Source organism: Coregonus lavaretus, assembly GCF_964263955.1.
Source record: "Coregonus lavaretus genome assembly, chromosome: 23".
NCBI lineage: Eukaryota > Metazoa > Chordata > Actinopteri > Salmoniformes > Salmonidae > Coregonus > Coregonus lavaretus.
In genome coordinates, this window is record NC_140010.1 from 40,018,408 (window position 1) to 40,045,321 (window position 26,914).

The window sequence follows — 26,914 nt, forward strand, 5'->3', positions numbered from 1 at the left end:
TCTCTTCTTATTATTGGTGTCCTTTAGTAGTGGTTTCTTTGCAGCAATTCGACCTGATTCACACAGTCCCCTCTGAACAGTTGAGGTTGAGATGTGTCTGTGACTTGAACTCTGTGAAGCACCTATTTGGGCTGCAATTTCTGAGGTTGGTAACTCTAATGAACTTATTCTCTGCAGCAGAGGTAACTGGTCTTCCATTCCTGTGGCGGTCCTCATGAGAGCCAGTTTCATCATAGCGCTGGATGGTTTTTGCGACTGCACTTGAAGAAACATTCAAAGTTCTTGAAATGTTCCGTATTGACTGACCTTCATGTTTTAAAGTAATGATGAACTGTCGTTTCTCTTTGCTTATTTGAGCTGTTCTTGCCATAATATGGACTTGGTCTTTTACCAAATAGGGCATGTCACAACACAACTGATTGGCTCAAACGCATTAAGAAGGAAAGAAATTCCACAAATTAACTTTTAAGAACGCACACCTGTTAATTGAAATGCATTCCAGGTGACTACCTCATAAAGCTGGTTGAGAGAATGCAAAGAGTGTGCAAAGCTGTCATCAAGGCAAAGGGTGGCTATTTGAAGAATCTCAAATATGAAATATATTTTGATTTGTTTAACACTTTATTTGGTTACTACATGATTCCATATGTGTTATTTCATAGTGTTGATGTCTTCACTATTATTCTACAATGTGGAAAATTGTAAATAATAAAGAAAACCCCTTGAATGAGTAGGTGTGTCCAAACGTTTGACTGGTACTGTATATATACAGTGAGCTCCATAATTCATTGGACAGTGACCATTGTTTTGTTATTTTGGTTCTGTACTCTAGCACTTTGAGTTTGAAAGGATACAATGACAATGAGGGTGAAGTGCAGACTGTCAGCTTTAATTTGAGGGTATTTTCATACATATCGGATGAACCGTTTACGAATTATAGAAGCTTTTGTACATGGTCCCCCCCATTTTCGGGCATCAAAAATCATTGGACAGTTTAACATAATGTAGAATAAAGTAATCATTGTTAATATTTGGTCGCATATCCTTTGCATGCAATGACTGCTTGAAGTCTGCGATGCATCGCCATCACCAGACGCTGGGTATCTTCCCTGGTGATGCTCTGCCAGGCCTGTACTGCAGCCATCTTCAGTTCCTGCTTGTTTCGGGGACTTATTGCCTTAAGTCTCCTCTTCAGCATGTAAAATGCATGTTCAATTGGATTCAGATCTGGTGATTGACTCGGCCAGTCAAGGTTTTTCCACTTTTTGGCCATCAAAAACCCCTTTGTTGCTCTAGCAGTATGTTTAGGGTCATTGTCTTGTTGCGTGATTAAGTGCCGTCCAATGAGTTTGGAGGCATTTGGTTTTATCTGAGCAGATAAAATATTTCTGTAGACTTCAGAATTCATTGTTCTACTTCTGTCTGCAGTCACATCATCGATGAAGACAAGTGAGCCTGTTCCACTGGCAGCCATACAGGCCCAAGCCATAACACCCCCTCCACCTTGTTTCATGGATGAGGTGGTATGCTTTGGATCATGGGCGTTTCTTTTTTTTCTCCACACTTTTGTCTTTCCATCACTCTGGTACATGTTAATCTTTGTCTCATCTGTCCACAATATTTTTTTCCAGAACTCTTGGGGTTCTTTTAGGTGCTTTTTAGCAAACTGTAATCTTGCCTTTCTGTTCTTCAGGCTTATCAGTGGTTTGCATCTTGTAGTGTACCCTCTGTAGTCCTGCTGGTGTAGTCTTCTGCATATGTTAGACTTTGACACATCTACACCTGCATCCAGGAGAGTTGTTTTGATCTGTTGGGCTGTTATCAGGGGTTTTTTCTTCACCATAGAGAGTATTCTCCGGTCATCCACTACAGTGGTCTTCCTCTGTCTACCGGGTCTTTTGACATAATTGAGTTCACCGGTTGTCTTGTTCTTGTTAATGATGAACAAAACTGTTGACTTGGGCATGGCCAGGGTTTTTGCAATGTTCCTGAATGATTGATTTTCATTTCTGAGCCTTATGACGGCCAACTTCATTTGCATCGACACTGCTGTCTTCCTCATGTTGTCACACCCCAATAACAACCTCCAAAGGCAATAGCAACGTCTAGAATCATTACTATTCATCAACAGCTCTCCTGCATTCACTAACGACACAAATGAATACACCTGCCTAACGACACACATCTGTGAAGCCAATTTAACAAATACTTGTAGTACCTTAAAATGGGGGGACCATGTACAAAAGGTGCTGTCATTTCTAAACGGTTCATCCGATATGTATGAAAATACCCTCAAATTAAAGCTGACAGTCTGCACTTCACCCTCATTGTCATTGTATCCTTTCAAACTCAAAGTGCTAGAGTACAGAACCAAAATAACAAAACAATGGTCACTGTCCAATGAATTATGGAGCTCACTGTATATATATATAGACACTCTGTGTGTGAGAGAGGGAGAAGGACCTCTTTGGCCATTAGTCTTTGAGTTAGTCCTTGGTGGGACAGTATTTACAAAAACTGCTGGTTGTCAAATGTCATGGCACCATCAAGGTATCCCCACAAGAGATAAGAAGCCCACCTGCCTGCTCTGCCCCTTCAGTACTGTGACACCATATTTTCTTGAGCAGTAAAGCTGTTCCTTGACTCAATACTGTTAAAACTGCAAGCCAAAATAAAAGGTTGGCTTGTACGAACCACAACGGCTACTTTAAGAGCAGGAGCCTATCTCCTGTTTCTGTATTTTGTGGCAGCTTGATGCACATTGCATTCGGAAAGTATTCAGGCTCCTTGACTTTTTCCACATTTTGTTACGTTACAGCCTTATTCTAAAATTGATTCAATTGTTTTTTTCCCTCGTCAATCTACACACAATACCCCATAATGACAAAGCAAAAACAGTTTGTTTTTTTGTTTGTGCGCAAAAAATATAATTAAAACAAACGGAAATATCACATTTACATAAGTATTCAGACCCTTTACTCGGTACTTTGTTGAAGCACCTTTGGCAGCGATTACAGCCTTGAGTCTTCTTGGGTATGCATCTACAAGCTTGGCACACCTGTATTTGGGGAGTTTCTCCCATTCTTCTCTGCAAATCCTCTCAAGCTCTGTCAGGTTGGACGAGGAGTGTCGCTGCACAGCTATTTTCAGGTCTCTCCAGAGGTGTTCGATCGGGTTCAAGTCCGGGCTCTGGCTAGGACACTCAAGGACATTCAGAGACTTGTCCCAAAGCCACTCCTGCGTTGTCTTGGCTGTGTGCTTAGGGTCGTTGTCCTGTTGGAAGGTGAACCTTCGCCCCAGTCTGAGGTCCTGAGCGCTCTGGAGCAGGTTTTCATCAAGGATCTCTCTGTACTTTGCTCCATTCATCTTCCCCTCGATCCTGACTAGTCTCCCAGTCCCTGCCGCTGAAAAACATCCCCACTGCATGATGCTGCCACCACCATGCTTCACCGTAGGGATGGTGCTATGTTTCCTCCAGTTGTGACGCTTGGCATTCAGGCCAAAGAGTTCAATCTTGGTTTCATCACACCAGAGAATCTTGTTTCTCATGGTCTGAGAGTCCTTTAGGTGCCTTTTGGCAAACTCCAACCGGGCTGTCATGTGCCTTTTACTGAGGATGTCATGTGCCTTTTACTCTACCATAAAGGGCTGATTGGTGGAGTGCTGCAGAGATGGTTGTCCTTCTGGAAGGTTCTCCCATCTCCACAGAGGAACTCTGGAGCTCTGTCAGAGTGACCATCAGGTTCTTGGTCACCTCCCTGACCAAGGCCCTTCTCTCCCGATTGCTCAGTTTGGCCGGGCGGCCAGCTCTAGGAAGGGTCTTGATGGTTCCAAACTTCTTCCATTTAAGAATGATGGAGGCCACGGTGTTCTTGGCGACCTTCAATGCTGCAGATTTTTTTTGGGACCCTTCCCCAGCTCTGTGTCTCGACACAATCCTGTCTCGGAGCTCTATGGACAATTCCTTTGACCTCATGGCTTGGTTTTTGCTCTGACATGCACTGTCAACTGTGGGATCTTATATAGACAGGTGTGTGCCTTTCCAAATCATGTCCAATCAGTTGAATTTAACACAGGTGGACTCCAATCAAGTTGTAGAAACTTCTCAAGGATGTTCAATGGAAACAGGATGAACCTGAGCTCAATTCCGAGTCTCATAGCAAAGGGTCTGAATCCTTATGTAAATAAGTCAGTAAAAAACAAAACAAAAAAAAAAACATATATATATATATATTTTCACTTTGTCATTATGGCATATTGTGTGTAGATTGATGAGGAAATGTTTTTATTTAATCCATTTTAGAATAAGGTTGTGGAAAAAGGGAAGGGGTTGGAATACTTTCCGAATGCACTGTACAGGCACACCCCCTGGATAGGACTCTAGTCTATCACATGGCCTTACCCCCAGTTTATCTCAATATATCTTGAGTGCCAAGCAAAGTTCCATCAGGTCCCATTTTTTACAGTCTGGTACGATTGAACTGTCCAACCTCAGGGAGGACACTAAGAAGGGCATTGAGTTGGTTAAGCAAGCCATAGGTATATTGCATATTAAGTTGTTCCATGTCAACTGGAAAATGAGAGGCATGCACAATTAACCATCAGAAATTATTTTATTAAGGATATACCTTATGTACCCTTGGTGACCTGTGATAGAGACATTGTCCTACAGGTAACAGTTATTCTTGTTCTTAGAATCACTGATGTTCAACAAACAGGTTACTATCTACACAAACTGTTCAACTACTGTAGGTTTCCAACATATGATTGGTAGAACGCGTCAAGCAGTTCAACGACAATGGATAATTCTGCCCTCCTCTTCCTCATCAGTACAGTTACAAATATTGGTAGTATCCTTGGGGATGATATTCCTTCTTGGTTTCTATCAGCTATGGAGACAGGTCATCAGCTAGAACCGCCTGTGAAAAAGGAACATAAAATTATCCAGAAAGGTTAGCATGGATGGAAACCTACAACACATATTATCAATGTACAACACATGATAAATGCACTAGTCACAATTCAATTCACATATCCTACTGTTTTTGTTCACAATAACTGTATGATCCAGTTTAGTTCATTTTGTCATAATCAATCATTCACTCAATTTACCCAAGTGTGGTCTTATTGAGTAGTCCCTGCCCATCTCCCAAAAACATATTGTTATGCGGAGTGGAACAGGGGAACCCAAGAGCAGACTCAGACGAGGAGACTGGGATGAAGTAACCAAGGTATTTATTGAGACAGGGGGGAGATGGAGTGCAGGTCAGGGGAAACTGCTGGAAACCAGGTGTGGAGGCTGCGGATAGAGCGAGGGGGGTTGAGACAGGGTGAGCAGGTCCGGAGGGGAATCCAAGGGAGTAGTAGAGTGGGGAATCCAGGACAGAGTCGCAGGATGACGAGATGTGGGACTGGAGACAGGGACCAGAGTCAGAGCGGGCAGAACTGTAGCGGAGAGGAAAACAGCATCAGGCAAGGAAAACAGGCACTACAGGATCTGAATAGTAACAAACGGCTAGAACCGTGGACTGACTGAGCAGAGATTACGATCTGGCAGTGTGGAAGTGGCAGGACTGAGTATTTGTAGAGGTCTTGATTATGGAACAGGTTGCAGCTGGTGGGGATCTGCTCTGACTCCAGCACACCTGTCTCCGCCCACACAATCAGAGAGAGAGAGAGAGAGAGAGAGAGAGAGAGAGAGAGAGAGAGGGAGAGAGTACTGGGGGAGTGGCAGCAGGTCAAGGAGACACAGGATGAGCAGTAGAGGGCGTTGCAGGAGCAGAGGTTTGGTTTTCGCCAGGCATAATGGGACCCATCTCGTCCAAAAAGTTGACTCAAGTTTGCCAACAAGCACCTGGATGATCATCAAGACTCTTGGAAGAATGTTCTATGGACAGATGATTCAAAAGTATAACATTTTGGATGACATGGTTCCAGTAATGCCTGGCGAAAACCAAACTCTGCATTCCACAGTAAGAACATCATACCAAAGGTCAAGCATGGTGGTGGTGGTGTGATGGTTTGGGGATGCTTTGCTGCCTCAGGACCTGGACGACTTGCCTTACTAGAAGGAACCATGAATTCTGCTCTGAATTCTACAGGAGAATGTCAGACCATCCGTCTGTGAGCTGAAGCTGAAGCGCAGCTGGGTCATGCAGCAAGACAATGATCCAAAACCCACAATCAAGTCTACATGAAAATTGCTAAAAAGCAACAAATTGGAAGTTTTGGAATGGCCTAGTCAAAGACCAGACCTAATCCCAATTGAGATGTTGTGGCAGGACTTGAAACGAGCAGTTCATGCTTGAAAACCCACACGTCACTGAGTTAAAGCAGTTCTGCATGGAAGAGTGGGCCAAAATTCCTCCACAGCGACGTGAGAGACTGATCAACAACTACATGAAGCATTTGGTTGGAGTCATTGCAGCTAAAGGTGGCACAACCAGTTATTGAGTGTAAGGGGGCAACTACTTTTTCACACAGGGGAATTGGGTGTTGCATAATTTTGTTTATGAAATAAATATGTAATTGTTGTGTTATTTGTTCACTTATGTTCCCTTTATCTAATATTAGGTTTTGGTTGAAGATCTGATAACATTCAGTATCACAAATATGCAAAAGTAGAGAAAATTAGAAAGGGGGCAAATACTTTTTCATAGCACTGTACTGCAAAGTTGGCTAGGAGCTAGAAACAGGGCCACCGTGTCTGTCGGTGCCATCTTGTTTTAGACCTAAAGGGAAATTTAGAGCTAAATTAATTAAGACCAGAGGTTATTTATTGTACTCAATGCACTTGGTTGACTGTCACAACTTTATACCCACGGGCACACAAATATGCAGTTGCATGGTGTCTTTTGTTTTAATCACATACATGTGTTGTTGTTTTCTGGTGGATGCTAGTGGATTACAAGGGATCATGGTCAATTCTCCCCCTTCCTGCATTAGTGGTTAATTAGATATTGCTTGTATCGCTCACTAATACACACCACCATTTGTAACATAATACTTAGCTAGCAAAGACTAGTCTGTATTCCCAAAAGGGAAGCCTAAACTGAGGCGGACATAGAAGAATCAAGAGAACAGCTAGATATAAAGGGAGGAAGTAGACTCCTGGTCTGGTTGGTACCTAATTCCCTAGGGCTCAGGTGACAGTTTCCTATAGTTTTTGTTGGCCCAAGGTCAGTTCAGCTCATGTCTCCTGGTGTTTACGTTCAAGAATAGATATAGGAAAAGCTGATCCTATATACAGTAATAAATAATACATAATAATATATGCCATTTACTGACGTATTTATCCAAAGTGACTTACAATCATGCGTGCATACATTTTACCCACGGGTGGTACCGGGAAGATCTGAGCATAGGGGCAAGTTTTGCCTAACAGAGTTGTTTTCGGCACAAGGATATTTTTCACCAGTCAGCCTAATGTAATGGGATTTGGGTTGGCCTTAATCAGTGTGGTTACAGCTGACAAATTCTAAGGACTTAGTGATGCCCGAAGAAGCAGCCACAATACAGATACTTTGCCAATGAGGACGACACACATGAGGACGGTTTCCACCCAATTTACTAGCGTTAATTAATTATGGAAAAGAAAATGAAGGTGAGGAAGTTCTTGGTTTCCGCGGCTGTGTTCGGCTCTAGCTGAGCCAAGTCGAAAAAGCGGGATTTACACCTCTTTAAATGATTTGTGTAATTACAAAAAGTCACCTATGAACACTTTATTCAAAATGCTTCAAACTGGGAGGGTGGCAAATGTTTAAATGATGTATTACCTCGCATCACACTTGCTTGTAGAACACATACATCTTCATTTCACCATTCCTGCTTTTATTTTCATTGGACAATAGAGAGAAAAGCTGACTGGAAGAATTGTCTTATTTGCTTAGCTTGCTAAAGACAAAAGCTGAGCCCAAGGAGAGGTGTGATTAGTTAAAGTTCAATAATCCAACCTGCTACTCAACTAATTATTTTCAAGTTTGAATTACAGCAGAATACACACACGTTCGATAAACAATTGTTCTTTGATGGCGTCATGAATGGGAACTCAACGTGAATGCACAGTTTCAACTTTGACCCTCCTCTTTTTTTCAAAGATACATTTCCAACCTCTAGCAAACTATCCGCTCCATTGTTCTCAGTGGTGAGAATCGATATATACATTCTAACTAATGGGATGTGACCTACTGTGTGGCAGTGATGGATTGTGTTGGCCACCCGCAGCAGGAATTGGTTTCTGGATTACCACAGTGTGGTCGTAGGGGCTGCGTGGCTACTGTCTTTAAACATGTATTCTGCAACAGTCTACTCTCCACTATCTACCTCTCAGGTCTGCATGCGCACTACTGTGTTTTGTGGACTAACACAACTCGTGGCCTCTTGTGTCTCATGTAGAGTAACATTGTGGTATTCAACATTATCTAACGAACTCATTGCAAAAACTGATGATTGTCCAAACTTCATACTGTGACGCTGCAGTCAAACATCCTATAAGCTTTTAAATGCGCAACCTGGTTGCCTAAATCTGCGAAGATGTAGGGTTTATTTGCTTATGACAGGTTGAGGTTAAGGGATAATTAGAGAGGGTAAAACAATTGCCATACAGGGATCAAATCTGGGAGGTTTGGACAAGGCATTAACATATGCTCTGCCCTCTTGTGGGCAAATTCCATGTCAACTCTCTCCGTTTAACTACCTTGTACAACTGTCTGAAAAAAAAAGCCTAAAGATGGAGATCAGGCTAATACATCCATACTGTATACACGTCTATCTTCCTTAGTTTTTTCCTCACTTAAGATAACTCAGTCCTTATTCTCTGGGTTGCTGTCACTTCTAATTATCAATAAGCATACCTTGCTTGTGTCTGACACGCCATGGCAATATCAATTCCTCAGAATTAAACTTGTTTTGTCACCACTTTCTACGAGGTGGTACATGAATACAGATGGGATGTGAATGGTAAAGTGAATAATGCAAGGAAGAGAAGATTGATAGTCATTTATCGATACATAGACATTTTATGGAAGTTAATTTACGACAGAATAAGGCAGTCGATGTGTATGTGAGCTGCTCAGGGTGCCTAATGATTGTGTTTAACCTCTTAAGGATCTGCATTTTTTTTCAATTTTCGCCTAAAATGACATACCCAAATCTAACTGCCTGTAGTTCAGGACCTGAAGCAAGGATATGCATATTTTTGATACCATTTGAAAGGAAACTCTTTGAAGTTTGTGGAAATATGAAATTAATGTAGGAGAATATAACACATTAGATCTGGTAAAAATAATACAAACAACAAAACATGCGTTTTAATATATACAGTGGGGGAAAAAAGTATTTAGTCAGCCACCAATTGTGCAAGTTCTCCCACTTAAAAAGATGAGAGAGGCCTGTAATTTTCATCATAGGTACACGTCAACTATGACAGACAAATTGAGATTTTTTTTCTCCAGAAAATCACATTGTAGGATTTTTTATGAATTTATTTGCAAATTATGGTGGAAAATAAGTATTTGGTCACCTACAAACAAGCAAGATTTCTGGGTCTCACAGACCTGTAACTTCTTCTTTAAGAGGCTCCTCTGTCCTCCACTCGTTACCTGTATTAATGGCACCTGTTTGAACTTGTTATCAGTATAAAAGACACCTGTCCACAACCTTCCTGATTTGGTCTATTTTTGATTATTATTTATTTTATTTAGTTTTCCCACAATTAATTTAACATTGTTTCAATCTGTAGCCAGATTTATTCCCAATTTTTAAATAATAAAGCATTTCATTCTTCCATTCTCTTAAAGTTAGAGTATCATTTGACTTCCAGTATTTCAGTAATAGCTTCTTCAATATAAGTGATGAAAATAATATTGTCCAACCCTAATATGCCATGGCTTGAAATATGCAGATAGACGGATTAAAAGTAAACTTACATTGTAAAACTTCTGACAGCCAACTTTCTAACTACTCCCATAACTTTTAGACTTTATAGCACACCCAGAAGGCATGAATTATTCAGTCATTGTTCAAATCAAATCAAATAAAATAAAATTTTATTGGTCACATGCGCCGAATACAACAGGTGCAGACATTACAGTGAAATGCTTACTTACAGCCCTTAACCAACAGTGCATTTATTTTAAACAAAAAAAGTAAAAATAAAACAACAACAAAAAAAAGTGTTGAGAAAAAAAGAGCAGAAGTAAAATAAAGTGACAGTAGGGAGGTTATATATACAGCGGGGTACCGTTGCAGAGTCAATGTGCGGGGGCACCGGCTAGTTGAGGTAGTTGAGGTAATATGTACATGCGGGTAGAGTTAAAGTGACTATGCATAAATACTTAACAGAGTAGCAGCAGCGTAAAAAGGATGGGGTGGGGGGGCAGTGCAAATAGTCTGGGTAGCCATGATTAGCTGTTCAGGAGTCTTATGGCTTGGGGGTAGAAGCTGTTGAGAAGTCTTTTGGACCTAGACTTGGCACTCCGGTACCGCTTGCCGTGCGGTAGCAGAGAGAACAGTCTATGACTAGGGTGGCTGGAGTCTTTGACAATTTTGAGGGCCTTCCTCTGACACCGCCTGGTATAGAGGTCCTGGATGGCAGGAAGCTTTGCCCCAGTGATGTACTGGGCCGTACGCACTACCCTCTGTAGTGCCTTGCGGTCGGAGGCCAAGCAGTTGCCATACCTGGCGGTGATGCAACCAGTCAGGATGCTCTCGATGGTGCAGCTGTAGAATTTTTTGAGGATCTGAGGACCCATGCCAAGTCTCCTGAGGGGGAATAGGCTTTGTCGTGCCCTCTTCACGACTGTCTTGGTGTGTTTGGACCATGATAGTTCGTTGGTGATGTGGACACCAAGGAACTTGAAGCTCTCAACCTGTTCCACTACAGCCCCGTCGATGAGAATGGGGGCGTGCTCAGTCCTCTTTTTTTTCCTGTAGTCCACAATCATCTCCTTTGTCTTGGTCACGTTGAGGGAGAGGTTGTTGTCCTGGCACCACACGGCCAGATCTCTGACCTCCTCCCTATAGGCTGTCTCATCGTTGTCGGTGATCAGGCCTACCACTGTTGTGTCGTTGGCAAACTTAATGATGGTGTTGGAGTCATGCCTGGCCATGCAGTCATGGGTGAACAGAGAGTACAGGAGGGGACTGAGCACGCACCCCTGAGGGGCCCCCGTGTTGAGGATCAGTGTGGCAGATGTGTTGTTACCTACCCTTACCACCTGGGGGCGGCCCGTCAGGAAGTCCAGGATCCAGTTGCAGAGGGAGGTGTTTAGTCCCAGGATCCTTAGCTTAGTGATGAGCTTAGAGGGCACTATGGCGTTGAATGCTGAGCTGTAGTCAATGAATAGCATTCTCACGTAGGTGTTCCTCTTGTCCAGGTGGGAAAGGGCAGTGTGGAGTGCAATAGAGATTGCATCATCTGTGGATCTGTTGGGGCGGTATGCAAATTGGAGTGGGTCTAGGGTTTCTGGGATAATGCTGTTGATGTGAGCCATGACCAGCCTTTCAAAGCACTTCATGGCTACAGACGTCAGTGCTACGGGTCGGTAGTCATTTAGGCAGGTTATCTTAGAGTCCTTGGGCACGGGGACTATGGTGGTCTGCTTGAAACATGTTGGTATTACAGACTCAGTCAGGGACATGTGGAAAATGTCAGTGAAGACACTTGCCAGTTGGTCAGCACATGCTCGGAGTACACGTCCTGGTAATCCGTCTGGCCCTGCGGCCTTGTGAATGTTGACCTGCTTAAAAGTCTTACTCACATCGGCTACGGAGAGCGTGATCACATAGTCATCCGGAACAGCTGGTGCTCTCATGCATGCTTCAGTGTTGCTTGCCTCGAAGCGAGCATAGAAGTGGTTTAGCTCGTCTGGTAGGCTTGTGTCACTGGGCAGCTCGCGGCTGTGCTTCCCTTTGTAGTCTGTAATAGTTTTCAAGCCCTGCCACATCCAACGAGCGTCAGAGCCAGTGTAGTACGATTCAATCTTAGTCCTGTATTGACTCTTTGCCTGTTTGATGGTTCGTCGGAGGTCATAGCGGGATTTCTTATAAGCGTCCGGGTTAGAGTCCCGTTCCTTGAAAGCGGCAGCTCTACCCTTTAGCTCAGTGCGGATGTTTCCTGTAATCCATGGCTTCTGGTTGGGGTATGTACGTACGGTCACTGTGGGGACGACATCATCGATGCACTTATTGATGAAGCCAGTGACTGATGTGGTGTACTCCTCAATGCTGTCTGAAGAATCCCGGAACATGTTCCAGTCTGTGCTAGCAAAACAGTCCTGTAGCTTAGCATCTGCGTCATCTGACCACTTTTTTATTAACCGAGTCACTGGTGCTTCCTGCTTTAGTTTTTGCTTATAAGCAGGAATCAGGAGGATAGAGTTATGGTCAGATTTGCCAAATGGAGGGCGAGGGAGAGCTTTGTATGCGTCTCTGTGTGTGGAGTAAAGGTGGTCTAGAGTTTTTTTTCCTCTGGTTGCACATTTAACATGCTGGTAGAAATTAGGTAGAACGGATTTAAGTTTCCCTGCATTAAAGTCCCCGGCCACTAGGAGCGCTGCATCTGGATGAGCGTTTTCCTGTTGATTAATGGCCTTGTACAACTCATTCAGTGCAATCTTAATGCCAGCATTGGTTTGTGGTGGTAAATAGACAGCTATGACAAATATAGATGAAAACTCTCTTGGTAAATAGTGTGGTCTACAGCTTATCATAAGATACTCTACCTCAGGCGAGCAAAACCTCGAGACTTCCTTAGTATTTGATTTTGTGCACCAGCTGTTGTTTACAAATATACACAGACCGCCACCCCTTGTCTTACCGGAGTCAGCCGTTCTGTCCTGCCGATGTAGCATATAGCCTGCTAGCTGAATGTTATCATTGTCGTCGTTCAGCCACGACTCGGTGAAACATAAGATATTACAGTTTTTAATGTCCCGTTGGTAGGATAACCGTAATCTTAAGTCGTCCAATTTATTATCAAATGATTGAACGTTGGCTAATAGGATTGATGGAAGAGGCAGTTTACTCGCTCGCCGTCGGATCCTTACAAGGCACCCCGATCTACGTCCACGATATCTCCGTCTCTTCCTCACGCGAATGACGGGGATTTGGGCCTTGTCGGGTGTCTGTATGATATCCTTCGCGGCCGCCTCGTTGAAGAAAAAATCTTCGTCCAATACGAGGTGAGTAATCTCTGTCCTGATATCCAGAAGCTCTTTTTGGTTATAAGAGACGATGGCAGAAACATTATGTACAAAATAAATTACAAATAACGCGGAAAAACACACATAATAGTACAATTGGTTAGAGGGCTGTAAAACGGCAGCCATCTTCTCCGGCGCTGTCTCTTCCATCACGTTAGTTTTACACTTAAGACATGACTCTGCCGTTGTGCTGTAGAATTTATTAATTTAGTCTCTTGTATAACAAATTCGATACATTAGTTTATACTGGATTAAGCATACATTTTAATTAACTGTAATTGCGTTAGTTATGTTCCAACACTCCCTCCATCTTGTGCAAATATCAGTTATTTTTAAGTCTTGGTTCCAATAGTTTCTTTATTTTTTCTAAGAGATTGTCAGTTGGATAGGCTCTCTGCAAGGTTTTGTATATCTTCCCTATTACATGAACATAATTTTCTGACTCAAATAGGATTCCCTCAACATTGCTCTGATGTCCAAAAGATTTCAGTTCAAAATGTCATGATATAAAAATGTTACGTTTCATGTATTTGAAAATGTCGACATAGGTCAGTCCAACATTGCTTTTTAATTCTGTCATGGAAATAAATGTATTTCCTATTATCAAGTAATTTACAGTTTCTATACCTTTAGATTTCCATGTGGACCAATTTATCGGTGAATTCTGAAAAGCTATCCAAGGATTGTTCCATAGGGGGGTGTTTTTAGGGAGTGATATTGTTTTTTGTAGAATCCGTTTCATTTTCATCCATATTGTTGTAGTGTTCTGAACTATAAAGTTGTTAATGTTCTTAGCTTTATCCTTTGAAAATAGGCACGTGAAAACCTTCTGGGGATGAGCATGTGCATCGTCAATATGTACCCATTGTTCCTATTTAGTACATTTAACAATACACTGAGTGTACAAAACATTTGGAACATCTTCCTAACGTTGTGTTGCACCCCCTTTTGCCCTCAGAACAGCCTCAACTGTTGAGCGTGAAAATCCCAGCAGCGTTGCAGTTCTTGACACACTCAAACCAGTGCAGCTGGCACCTACTACCATACCCGGTCAAAGGCACTTAAATCTTGTCTTGAAGATGTGCTCTGTTCATTCTCCATAGTCTGTCACTAAGTGTATTTTCTGTTGGTGTAATTAAGCATTATACAGGAAAATTATCCGATATCACTGTCATTTTTGGAAATATAAATGTAGTCAATTCTTGAATAGCTTTTCTTACTTTGAGAAACAAAAGGAATAGTATTTTGTAGTTGGTAATACTAATCCCCAGGTGTCCTGTAAAAATATTTGTAGAGATTACATTTTTCAGCCTCTTTGGAGGTTCCTTGAATTAGCCTTTTTTATTGCTGTGTCTGTCGAAATTTGCCGAATGTGTGATTTAGGTCGCCTGCTAAATAATATCTCCTGTCAGGATTTGAAAACGGCCTTCTTGGTCCATGTACTGGGATATAAGAGACAAGGGTGTATTCTTGTTTATCAGGATGCCTATACCTCCGCTATTACTACAGTAGGTGGCAGCATAGGCCTCTGCAACCCAGCTCCTCTTTAAATATGACAGGCTGTGTAAGGGCTATTTTACCAAGAAGGAGAGTGATGGAGTGCTGCATCAGATGACCTGGCCTCCACAATCCCCCGACCTCAACCCAATTGAGATGATTTCTGATGTGTCGGACGGCAGAGTGAAGGAAAAGCAGCCAACAAGTGCTCAGCATATGTGGGAACTCCTTCAAGACTGTTGGAAAAGCATTCCAGGTGAAGTTGGTTGAGAGAATGCCAAGAGTGTGCAAAGCTGTCATCAAGGCAAAGGGTGGCTATTTGAAGAATCTCAAATATAAAATATACTTTGATTTGTTTAACACTTTTTTGGTTACTACATGATTCCACATGTGTTATTTCATAGTTTTGATGTCTTTACTATTATTCTACAATGTAGAAAATAGTAAAAAATAAAGAAAAACCCTTGAATGAGTAGGTGTGTCCAAACTTTTGACTGGTACTGTAAGTCCACCAACGCCCATCGGAGCTACAGGTAGAGGATAACATGTCTCAGAAATCTCATTCGAGGGTAAAGTCTCAGAGGATAACATGTCTCGATTAGTAACAAGGATAACATGATAACATGTCTCATTAGATAACATGATTACACGTCTCATGTGTAAAGAGGATAACATGTTTCTGAGGGTAATATTACTATTTTTTGATTACATGAGGATAACATGACTCATCAGTGGAGTTTGATGATATAACGATATTATGTATGTGGAGATATGAAAGGAGAAAGTACTATTCCCGAATATGCTGGTAAATAGAACACTGGCGTGAATCTTTAAACCCCTGTATGAATAGAACACTGGTGTAGAGGAGGAATTTGTGATGTAACACAAATGTATAATGGGTTACGAGAGATAAAGTGACATATAAAGAGTTTAATGTGTTACTAGAGATAAAGTGACATATAAAGAGTTTAATGTGTTACTAGAGATAAAGTGACATATAAAGAGTTGAATGTGTTACTAGAGATAAAGTGACATATAAAGAGTTGAATGGTTTACTAGAGATAAAGAGTTGAATGGGTTACTAGAGATAAAGTGACATATAAAGAGTTGAATGGGTTACTATAGATAAAGAGTTTAATGTGTTACTAGAGATAAAGTGACATATAAAGAGTTTAATGTGTTACTAGAGATAAAGTGACATATAAAGAGTTGAATGGGTTACTAGAGATAAAGAGTTGAATGGGTTACTATAGATAAAGAGTTTAATGGGTTACTAGAGATAAAGTGACATATAAAGAGTTTAATGTGTTACTAGAGATAAAGTGACATATAAAGAGTTTAATGTGTTACTAGAGATAAAGTGACATATAAAGAGTTTAATGTGTTACAAGAGATAAAGTGACATATAAAGAGTTTAATGTGTTACTAGAGATAAAGTGACATATAAAGAGTTTAATGTGTTACTAGAGATAAAGTGACATATAAAGAGTTGAATGGGTTACTATAGATAAAGAGTTGAATGGGTTACTATAGATAAAGTGACATATAAAGAGTTTAATGGGTTACTAGAGATAAAGAGTTGAATGGGTTACTAGAGATAAAGAGTTGAATGGGTTACTAGAGATAAAGTGACATATAAAGAGTTGAATGGGATACTATAGATAAAGAGTTTAATGGGTTACTAGAGATAAAGAGTTGAATGGGTTACTAGAGATAAAGTGACATATAAAGAGTTTAATGGGTTACTAGAGATAAAGAGTTGAATGGGTTACTAGAGATAAAGTGACATATAAAGAGTTTAATGGGTTACTAGAGATAAAGAGTTGAATGGGTTACTAGAGATAAAGTGACATATAAAGAGTTGAATGGGATACTATAGATAAAGAGTTTAATGGGTTACTAGAGATAAAGAGTTGAATGGGTTACTAGAGATAAAGTGACATATAAAGAGTTTAATGGGTTACTAGAGATAAAGTGATATATAAAGAGTTGAATGGGTTACTAGAGATAAAGAGTTTAATGGGTTACTAGAGATAAAGTGACATATAAAGAGTTTAATGGGTTACTAGAGATAAAGTGACATATAAAGAGTTTAATGGGTTACTAGAGATAAAGAGTTTAATGGGTTACTAGAGATAAAGTGACATATAAAGAGTTTAATGGGTTACTAGAGATAAAGTGACATATAAAGAGTTGAATGGTTTACTATAGATAAAGAGTTGAATGGGTTACTAGAGATAAAGAGTTGAATGGTTTACTATAGATAAAGAGTTTAATGGGTTACTAGAGATAAAGTGACATGTAAAGAGTTTAATGGGTTACTAGAGATAAAGAGTTTAATGGGTTACTAGGGATAAAGTGACATATAAAGAGTTGAATGGGTTACTATAGATAAAGAGTTTAATGGGTTACTAGAGATAAAGTGACATATAAAGAGTTTAATGGGTTACTAGAGATAAAGTGACATATAAAGAGTTGAATGTGTTACTAGAGATAAAGTGACATATAAAGAGTTGAATGGTTTACTAGAGATAAAGAGTTGAATGGGTTACTAGAGATAAAGTGACATATAAAGAGTTGAATGGGTTACTATAGATAAAGAGTTTAATGTGTTACTAGAGATAAAGTGACATATAAAGAGTTTAATGTGTTACTAGAGATAAAGTGACATATAAAGAGTTGAATGGGTTACTAGAGATAAAGAGTTGAATGGGTTACTATAGATAAAGAGTTTAATGAGTTACTAGAGATAAAGTGACATATAAAGAGTTTAATGTGTTACTAGAGATAAAGTGACATATAAAGAGTTTAATGTGTTACTAGAGATAAAGTGACATATAAAGAGTTTAATGTGTTACAAGAGATAAAGTGACATATAAAGAGTTTAATGTGTTACTAGAGATAAAGTGACATATAAAGAGTTTAATGTGTTACTAGAGATAAAGTGACATATAAAGAGTTGAATGGGTTACTATAGATAAAGAGTTGAATGGGTTACTATAGATAAAGTGACATATAAAGAGTTTAATGGGTTACTAGAGATAAAGAGTTGAATGGGTTACTAGAGATAAAGAGTTGAATGGGTTACTAGAGATAAAGTGACATATAAAGAGTTGAATGGGATACTATAGATAAAGAGTTTAATGGGTTACTAGAGATAAAGAGTTGAATGGGTTACTAGAGATAAAGTGACATATAAAGAGTTTAATGGGTTACTAGAGATAAAGAGTTGAATGGGTTACTAGAGATAAAGTGACATATAAAGAGTTTAATGGGTTACTAGAGATAAAGAGTTGAATGGGTTACTAGAGATAAAGTGACATATAAAGAGTTGAATGGGATACTATAGATAAAGAGTTTAATGGGTTACTAGAGATAAAGAGTTGAATGGGTTACTAGAGATAAAGTGACATATAAAGAGTTTAATGGGTTACTAGAGATAAAGTGATATATAAAGAGTTGAATGGGTTACTAGAGATAAAGAGTTTAATGGGTTACTAGAGATAAAGTGACATATAAAGAGTTTAATGGGTTACTAGAGATAAAGTGACATATAAAGAGTTGAATGGTTTACTATAGATAAAGAGTTGAATGGGTTACTAGAGATAAAGAGTTGAATGGTTTACTATAGATAAATAGTTTAATGGGTTACTAGAGATAAAGTGACATGTAAAGAGTTTAATGGGTTACTAGAGATAAAGAGTTTAATGGGTTACTAGGGATAAAGTGACATATAAAGAGTTGAATGGGTTACTATAGATAAAGAGTTTAATGGGTTACTAGAGATAAAGTGACATATAAAGAGTTTAATGGGTTACTAGAGATAAAGTGACATATAAAGAGTTGAATGGGTTACTAGAGATAAAGAGTTTAATGGGTTACTATATATAAAGAGTTTAATGGGTTACTAGAGATCTGATGAAGTAACAATAGAAATAATAGCAATAATATACAACTTGCACACCCACACATAGACGTACGTAAGTGGTGTAAAAGGTATTCTGAGGAATACTCAGAGTGGTCCCTTTATGGATCATTTGAGAACGATAAGGTTAAAGCATTGTATGGGACTTGACTTATCCCTAACCAATAAAACTATAAATGCTTATGAGATTTCCTCCACCCTGGTAATACATTTTGAAAAAAAACGCATACCCTGTTAAATAGACCCAATGATTTTCTGTATTCACCTACTCAACCGTTTAACTTGCTAGGTAGAGACTTATTATGGACAGAGCACAATGCCATCTACAGGGGACTGATAGACAGTGCCAGCTCAGTTACATATTAATCTTAAAATAATAGACATTTAATAAGTGTGACGCAGAAAGTGAATATCCAACAGATTGGTAGTACAAATATAGAGTAACATTTTTAGGGTAGACTAAAATTAAAACAATGCCTTCCAATATGGAGAATGTTATCATCTTTGTTTTATTTTGTTTTAAACCTTGCAATAGGGGGGAAAGCAGAACGTTGTTTGAGAGTGAACTGTGTGTATTAGTAGTAGTAGATTGAGAAGGTCTTCCTATTGGGAAGAAGGGAGTCCTAGTTGAGGGAAACAGATATGGAGACTAGTAAAAGTTACAAAGTGAATGGTAATATTGGTTGCTTTCAGATAGCACTTTAATAATGCAATGTCTTTGTAATTTGAAGAAGTAAATGTTTCAATACAAGGTCACATGACGAACAGACGGATTGAGCATTGGGACTGATATTAAATGAGCCTGCCATCTGGTGTTTGGGTTAGAGATAAGCTTCCTGTGGAACAACAGATAGCCGCCAGTACACACTGAACTCAAACAGGCTGTGGGGAAATTTTGGACAGAGGTATGAATAATTGAATAAGACACAATTCTATAGTTTGGGTAGCACCAGTGATTTAAGTAAGAAGGTAATGCCATCTAAAACAATAATCTGTTTCCACAATAATCTGTTTCCATTACGTGGAACTGTGTCCAGAATTGAAGTAGATCCAAGTAAACATTTTTAGTACCGAATATTGAGCTGATAAGCCAGCACCAACTTTTTGAAGGTCCTAGCAGATTTGTTAAACAACAGGTTTCATATTTTGACTAGTTTATGTCCACGGACAGTTTGTACAGAACTGTATGTCAATGCAACAGGTCAAAATGACAATGATTACAAGAGAGGGGCTCCGGGATTGTTTACTTTAGAAGGTGCATATTCAGCTTGACGGGTAAGGCCTGGGCATTTTGTTTGTTTTTACCTTACTATTTTTACCACACACAGGCCAGCACCCACACACAACCCACCTGTTAATGAATATTTGTTAGTGGTTAATACTCTGTTTGATTTATTGTGTGGGGTCTTTTTATTTTTGTTTTAGTGGGTTTTTCACAGGTTAGAAAGGATGCAACTTAAAGGGGACATAAATGAAAATTTCTGAAGTTTCTATTGTCAGAGTTTTGGTTGCACACATGTAAAGGCACTGAAAAACCCAATGTAAACCTGATACACAAAATGTTAGAAATGTTAGAAATATCTTTAAATACTGTCTGAGGTACAGGGAAACAAACACTCACTTAAGGCCAGGCACCACAGGCAAAAATTATGATTTTGCTTCCATCTGTCAATTTACAGATTTTGGGATATAACTACCATACGTTCATAAAATGTACAAATAAATCGACAATAATGTACATAAATACTTTATTTGTATCATTTTATCCCAACTCTGTCAACTACGTCTTGCATAAATGTTGTTCTTGTTAGCATGTTTCATGTAGACATTTTTAAAACTCTCCATGTTGAATCATATATCATTCAAAAGCTTGTTTTCCGGAGCATATCGTTAGCTAATAATGTCCTGACATCCGATTGGTTACTGGCATTTAAAGGCCCTTTCTGGCAACCTGATTGGTTAAATGCCTCACGTACCGCGCAGCACTTCCTTGTTTGAAAATATTTCCCGCTAAGAATCCACATAAAGAGAGAAAAAATGAGAAAATCTTGAAGAATATACCTATAGTATGTGAATAAAAATAGGCGATCTCAGTTAGCCAATGTGAGAAAAGCAGTGAATGAAAGAACATTTTTGCCTGATCAGTCGATCGAGGCAGTGGCGGTAAAGGTAGAGGAGGAATAGGAGGTAGCCGGCAGCAACGCGTCGAGACGCACATTAATTGAGATGAAGATGACAGCTAGCAGCGATCAACCAGACAGCAGACAGCCAACAGTGGCTTTTATTCCACGTCACAAATAAACCAACTTGTACATGATTTGATTTGCCCTAAGTGTCTAAACATTGACTGAAAATCACCATAGACCCCACCAACCAGGGATTCAATAATTCTATCATGATAGAATGTTCACACTGTGAAGGTGATCGTGATGCATTTTAGGAGTGTTTACACTTCCTCCAGGTTGCAGGAATGCTACAGGGGAGATGTGGCATTTGATATAAATGTGAGGATGGTTCTTCTAGCCCACGAACTTGGACTTGGTTATGCAGCTCTAAAGAAAATAAGCAAAGTCCGAGGGATTCTTTCCTTGCGTCTCAGCTCATATCAGATACAAGACAGGAGAGTAACAGGTATATAAAAAGGGAGAGTAGCCCATTATTGTCAGGTGACTTGCTGTGTTTAAATAATATTTATTTCCTTGCTCCAGCAAATGTATTCAAAGTGAATAAACAGAGCGATAGGAAAACATAACTATACAATGAGACTGTCACAGGCCTACAGTGTCATAGGGCTGTTGCCTACTGTAATTACTGAGAAATTAGCTTTACATAAAGTAAATACATGCTGATATGCAAATATTTACATAGGGTAACATGCTGATAATTAGTCCTGCAGTTATGACTGTAATGTCGACAGACATAATGGGTTGGTTGCACCAACATGGATTAACTCTTAAACTGGGTTAAATCAAGGTTTATCTATTAGTCTTGTTGCACCAAATTTTAAACCTAGTTTTAAATTAATCCTAGTAAAAGTTTAGTTTTCATTTTAAACCTAGATTAATTTTAAACCTGTTGCTCAACTTTTTAAAAATCTAATATAAATTTAGATTGGAGATTAATTCTAAACTGCCACTTGAGGTGGTTTAACTGATAAAATGGCAGCATATCTACTGTGGAGAGACCAAAACAACAGAGTTCCTCAGTGAATAATTACAGACAGGTTGAATCCTGTTGAGTTTTATGATAATGATGAGATTTCAAGGAGATAAAACGCTTCTCCAAGGACTCTGTAATGCAACTGGAAAGAAAGGTTGGACCAACCATTAAGCATTGGAGTGATAGGAATGTGGCTGTACCCCCACTACTTCAGCTCTTGGTGTCCCTACGGTTCTACGTAAGTGGATGTTTCCAGATGTTGGATCGGGACATATTTAGAGTTCACAAGTCAACCCTCTGCAGCATCGTAGCCAGAGTGTCCAGTGCTATTGCCGGTCTGAAGAATCAGTACATAAGGTTCAATCCTACAGAGGAAACAGCAGCTGGATTTTACAGGAGAGCTCGATTCCCAGGTGTACTAGGGGCAATAGACTGTACACACATACTTATTCCCAACCCTGGTGGCGAGAATGGAGAACTGTTCCGTAATCTGAAAGGTTACTGCTCCATCAACATGCAGGCTGTCTGTGATGACAAAGGTCAGCTCACCAACATCGTAGCTAGATGGCCAGGATCCACCCATGACAGCAGAATCTTTGACAATAGTTGTCTGTGCAACGCTGGTAAGGGGGGCATATGAAGGCCACCTACTAGGTGACAATGGATATGCCTGTTGTCGTGGAAATTCTAACCAGGGAGAGAGACTGTAGATTCTTCAAACAACAACTTTATTATAAGATTTGCAAAAATGGAGCGGTTAACAATCACTCAATGGTGCAGAGTTAAGAGCCCTTCGAACAGAGTTGGCTCTCAGCTTTTATAGAAAAGTCCAACCTCTTTGTCTATGTGGCAGTTAGCAGATGTGTGCAAACAGGGGTGGGGAACATAGTGTATAAAAGGCGTTTAGCTTGTCCGTGCAGATTAAGATAGCTGATGTTGCCACCATTGTCTGTTCCTTCCTGCAAGTTTCCACACATATGAGTTCCTGCAGATAGTACAAACGGGATGTCACATACTGCGGTCACACCCGGCTCTTATAGAACGCCCAGACTTATGACTAATGCTTTGAACACACCAACTGCATCATTGCGCAAAATAGTATGCAGCATCATCTAGATATATGTGCAACAAAAGTTCAACATTCACCTTCTGTTACCATTTCTGTCAACCCGTTTACACATACAGTTTGACGCATATGTTCGATAAATCCAACGTATGCACCACACAGAACGCACTGCAACTGCCTCTGCAATGCAATGCTGCAAGGCAAACGCAGCGTTCCATTGGGAAGGAATGTACTTCTGGTGTACCAAAACACAAAGACACGCTGTCGGTGTGTTCAAAGCGTGAGTCACACAAGACAAGCCTGCATCAGCAAAAAAAACACTAGCATATAACAATGGACAATTCTCTAAGTAAAAACAGCTTAGTATGTCTAAATGTAATTTTTCCACCACACTGTCGTGGGTCCCTTATGACTCCCCTTTTAAATCCCCAGACACCTGAAGAGAGAGAGTACAACACCTCTTTTATCCTGGCAAGAGGTCTCATAGAGAGAGTTTTTGGAGAGTGGGAAAAAAGATTCCCGTGCCTACAGGAGGGGCTCCGCACAAAGATGGACACTACACTGACAATCATTATTGCAGTGGCAGTTCTGTATAACTTTGGCAAGAGAAAAGGAGACGAGCTACCTGTGGAGGCTGAGGAGGACCTACCTGAGGAGAATGGAGAAGATGGCCAGGTGCAACATGCTGCCAATGAAAATGGGAATGCTGTGAGGAGAACCTTGATTGAGAACAATTTTGCAGCCAAAGGTGTGTGTAATGTAACATTGGTAACATATAAAAAGTTGTCTCTCTATTTTGATAGACACGTACAAATCCTAATTAGGCCACTTGTATTAAAATGTATTATTAAGACATTGTTATTCTCAATACAATACAGGGTGGAACTGGAAGCACCAGAACACAAGCGTGGGGACAAGACTGGAGGACACCAAATTGCTCGGGAAAGCATTGTTTTAATAAATAATTGTTTAAATATAAAGATCAGCATTCTTTACACAGTGGGCATTTGTTTACCTGAATGAGTTTCTGTTTCTGAATTTACAGTACCTCTTTTTGTAAATTCAGTACCTCAAACTGCAGTAGGTTTTTCTTTCTCTCTAACTCCAATGTCAGTTCTGGGGCATTTGCTTGGCCTCTCTAGTGTTTTGCTCCTGGTGTCATGGTGGTGCAAGATCCAGGCACTGCTGTTTCTCCATAGCACAGGGTGTCAGCTTAACTAAAGGAAAGTAAAGAAATAAAATTAACTCATTATTATTATTTTACGTGCCCATTTTTTACAGCAATTGACTTGGGGCTTATGATATGCCCAGCATTGGTAGTAATGCAACATGCTGTAACGGGACTGATAACGGAAACATTGCAGTGAAGTAGCATTAACATTAGTTTTAACGTGCATTATAGTCATTGATGTTTACCAGTTATTTATGCTTACTAAATATTGGTGGGCCGAGTTGTTCGTCGTCATCATAGGGGTTAAGGAGAAGGGCAAACAGCTGGGGAATCATCATATTTTCTGGGAGAGAGGATCAATTCCCTTGGACGGAGGCCCCCCTCCGGTCTGAAATAGCCCCCGCCTCTCCTCTGCCGCATCCTTTTTTGGATTTAGCTTTTTTGTTTTTCCAGCAGCCTTCATCTGATTTGTGTCCCTCTTCTCTTCAATCCCTGTCGATCCATTAAATCTGTCGCATGAAAAGGCCACTGTCTTTTTTCTTTTTGACAGTCGTGTTGTCTGTCTTTTTTATCCTCCAGTATGTTACTAAATTCCTCCATCAGCTCCAACAAGAGGATTTTTTCATAAGGGGAGAAACTTGAACTTCTTTGACATGCCATGATCAGGTGGCTAGCGAACAAATAATAATTGGCTAAATAACGTTAAGTAATGACAATAATAAATTATCTTATGCTAGCTAGTTTGGTTTATAAACCAGCTAGCAAGCTAATGTTAGCTAATGAACAAGTTGTCTGTCTAGTACTGGCAAATAACTGATTTTATTTCAAATTAGCCAACGCATGAGAACCTTTCACGAGGGAGTTGCAGCAGTGCTACATTGTTATTATTTTATCCAGGAACAGCAACTTTGTTGCCTCATTTGTCAAGTAGGATAGCTTCTTTGTTTCAACTCACAAAATACCTCATATATTGGTGTAACATGTCACTAATCATAGTTTAAAACCGTTAATCATAGATTTAAAATAAAGCGGTGCAACACATTACATTTAAGTCATTTAGCAGACGCTCTTATGCAGAGCAACTTACAGTTAGTGGGAATCGAACCCACAACCCTGGCGTTGCGAACACCATGCTCTACCAACTGAGCTACATCCCTCTGGACGACTTGTGCGTCGCCTCATGGGTGTCCCGGTCGCGGCCGGCTACGACAGAGACTGGATTATAACCAGGATCTCTAGTGGCACAGCTAGCACTGCAATGCAGTGCCTTAGACCACTGCGCCACTCGGGAGGCCACATCCCTGATTAATTATAAACCTAGATTTACAAAACCTAGATTAGCTCGAATCCTATATTAATTTAAACCATGTTGGTGCAACCCACCCAATAAGTACTTTTTCCCCCCACTTTAGTTGCAGAGATTCAGAGAGGGCTACAGTCAATGGAGAGTGCTGCAAAGCTAATTAGAAGAGCATACGCAGATATAGACCCAGACATAGCAGAGTTGCTGAAGGAGGATGAGGATGCCATCATAGACATCCATGGATCCTTTGATGGCACTTGGCACAAGAGAGGATTAACTTCCAACTACGGGATAGGTGTGTGCATTGGTGGTGGTATCAGTGAGCCCTAGAAAATGGTGAAGATCCACCCAGTCACAAAAACCATGGAGGCCATATATTTTGGAATGCAAATGAGTGTCTGAACTCTGTAATATGGTCGCGATGACCCAAAACTGTCTTCGTGGGCAAAAACCGCATTGACGCAGCAGCCAGTATGGCTGTAGCCACGTTCAATGAGGGAGCCACTGCTATATGAAATGTGATGGATAAATTGTGGCTTGACAGCACTTTGGTGACACTGGAAGCGATCAGAGAGGAGGATGCGAGGCGTGTTGTGAGAGCTGATGCGGCTTCAATGGAGTGTGCCAAGAGTAGGCGCAGGTCCCATGACACAGTCAAGAAAGTAAAGCAGCACCAGCAACAACTCAAAGAGGGCCTTACATATGTGGCAGGCATATCTGATTAATGTTCTGCACATTTCACCAGCCATTCAAAAGCCTTGTATGTGACAAATTGAGCAAAGTGATATGAGAATTTGCCCAAAACTGCAGATTTGCCCAACAGACCAGTATTCAAAGTATGTGCTCTATTACTTGAAACAAATGTATTAAACATGCTAATGTATTTGTAAAAGGTATATTTGATGTTTATTTGTCAGTTTAGAAGTTATATATGAATAAGAGATTAATTAATGTGACATAAATTGTCATATTTATGGAAAGTACATTTTAATTGCATTAGCCTATCTTTATCAGCCATTTTCTCAAAAGGACATGTTCCCCATGCGCCAATTCATTTTTGTCAGTCTTCAAAGGATGTACAGTGGGGGAAAAAAGTATTTAGTCAGCCACCAATTGTGCAAGTTCTCCCACTTAAAAAGATGAGAGAGGCCTGTAATTTTCATCATAGGTACACGTCAACTATGACAGACAAAATGAGAAGAAAAAAAAATCCAGAAAATCACATTGTAGGATTTTTAATGAATTTATTTGCAAATTATGGTGGAAAATAAGTATTTGGTCAATAAAAAAAGTTTCTCAATACTTAGTTATATACCCTTTGTTGGCAATGACACAGGTCAAACGTTTTCTGTAAGTCTTCACAAGGTTTTCACACACTGTTGCTGTTATTTTGGCCCATTCCTCCATGCAGATCTCCTCTAGAGCAGTGATGTTTTGGGGCTGTTGCTGGGCAACACAGACTTTCAACTCCCTCCAAAGATTTTCTATGGGGTTGAGATCTGGAGACTGGCTAGGCCACTCCAGGACCTTGAAATGCTTCTTACGAAGCCACTCCTTCGTTGCCCGGGCGGTGTGTTTGGGATCATTGTCA

At 40.2% G+C, this 26,914-nt stretch overlaps 1 long non-coding RNA gene across 1 annotated transcript; it reads left to right on the top strand.

Annotated features, from left to right (window-relative positions):
- Positions 1 to 19,479: 19,479 nt before the first annotated feature.
- On the top strand, positions 19,480 to 23,793 carry LOC311150580. Its single transcript, XR_014615121.1, has 3 exons — positions 19,480 to 19,529; positions 23,282 to 23,597; positions 23,728 to 23,793. It is a non-coding gene; the product is annotated as an uncharacterized lncRNA (long non-coding RNA).
- The last annotated feature ends 3,121 nt before the right edge of the window (positions 23,794 to 26,914 follow it).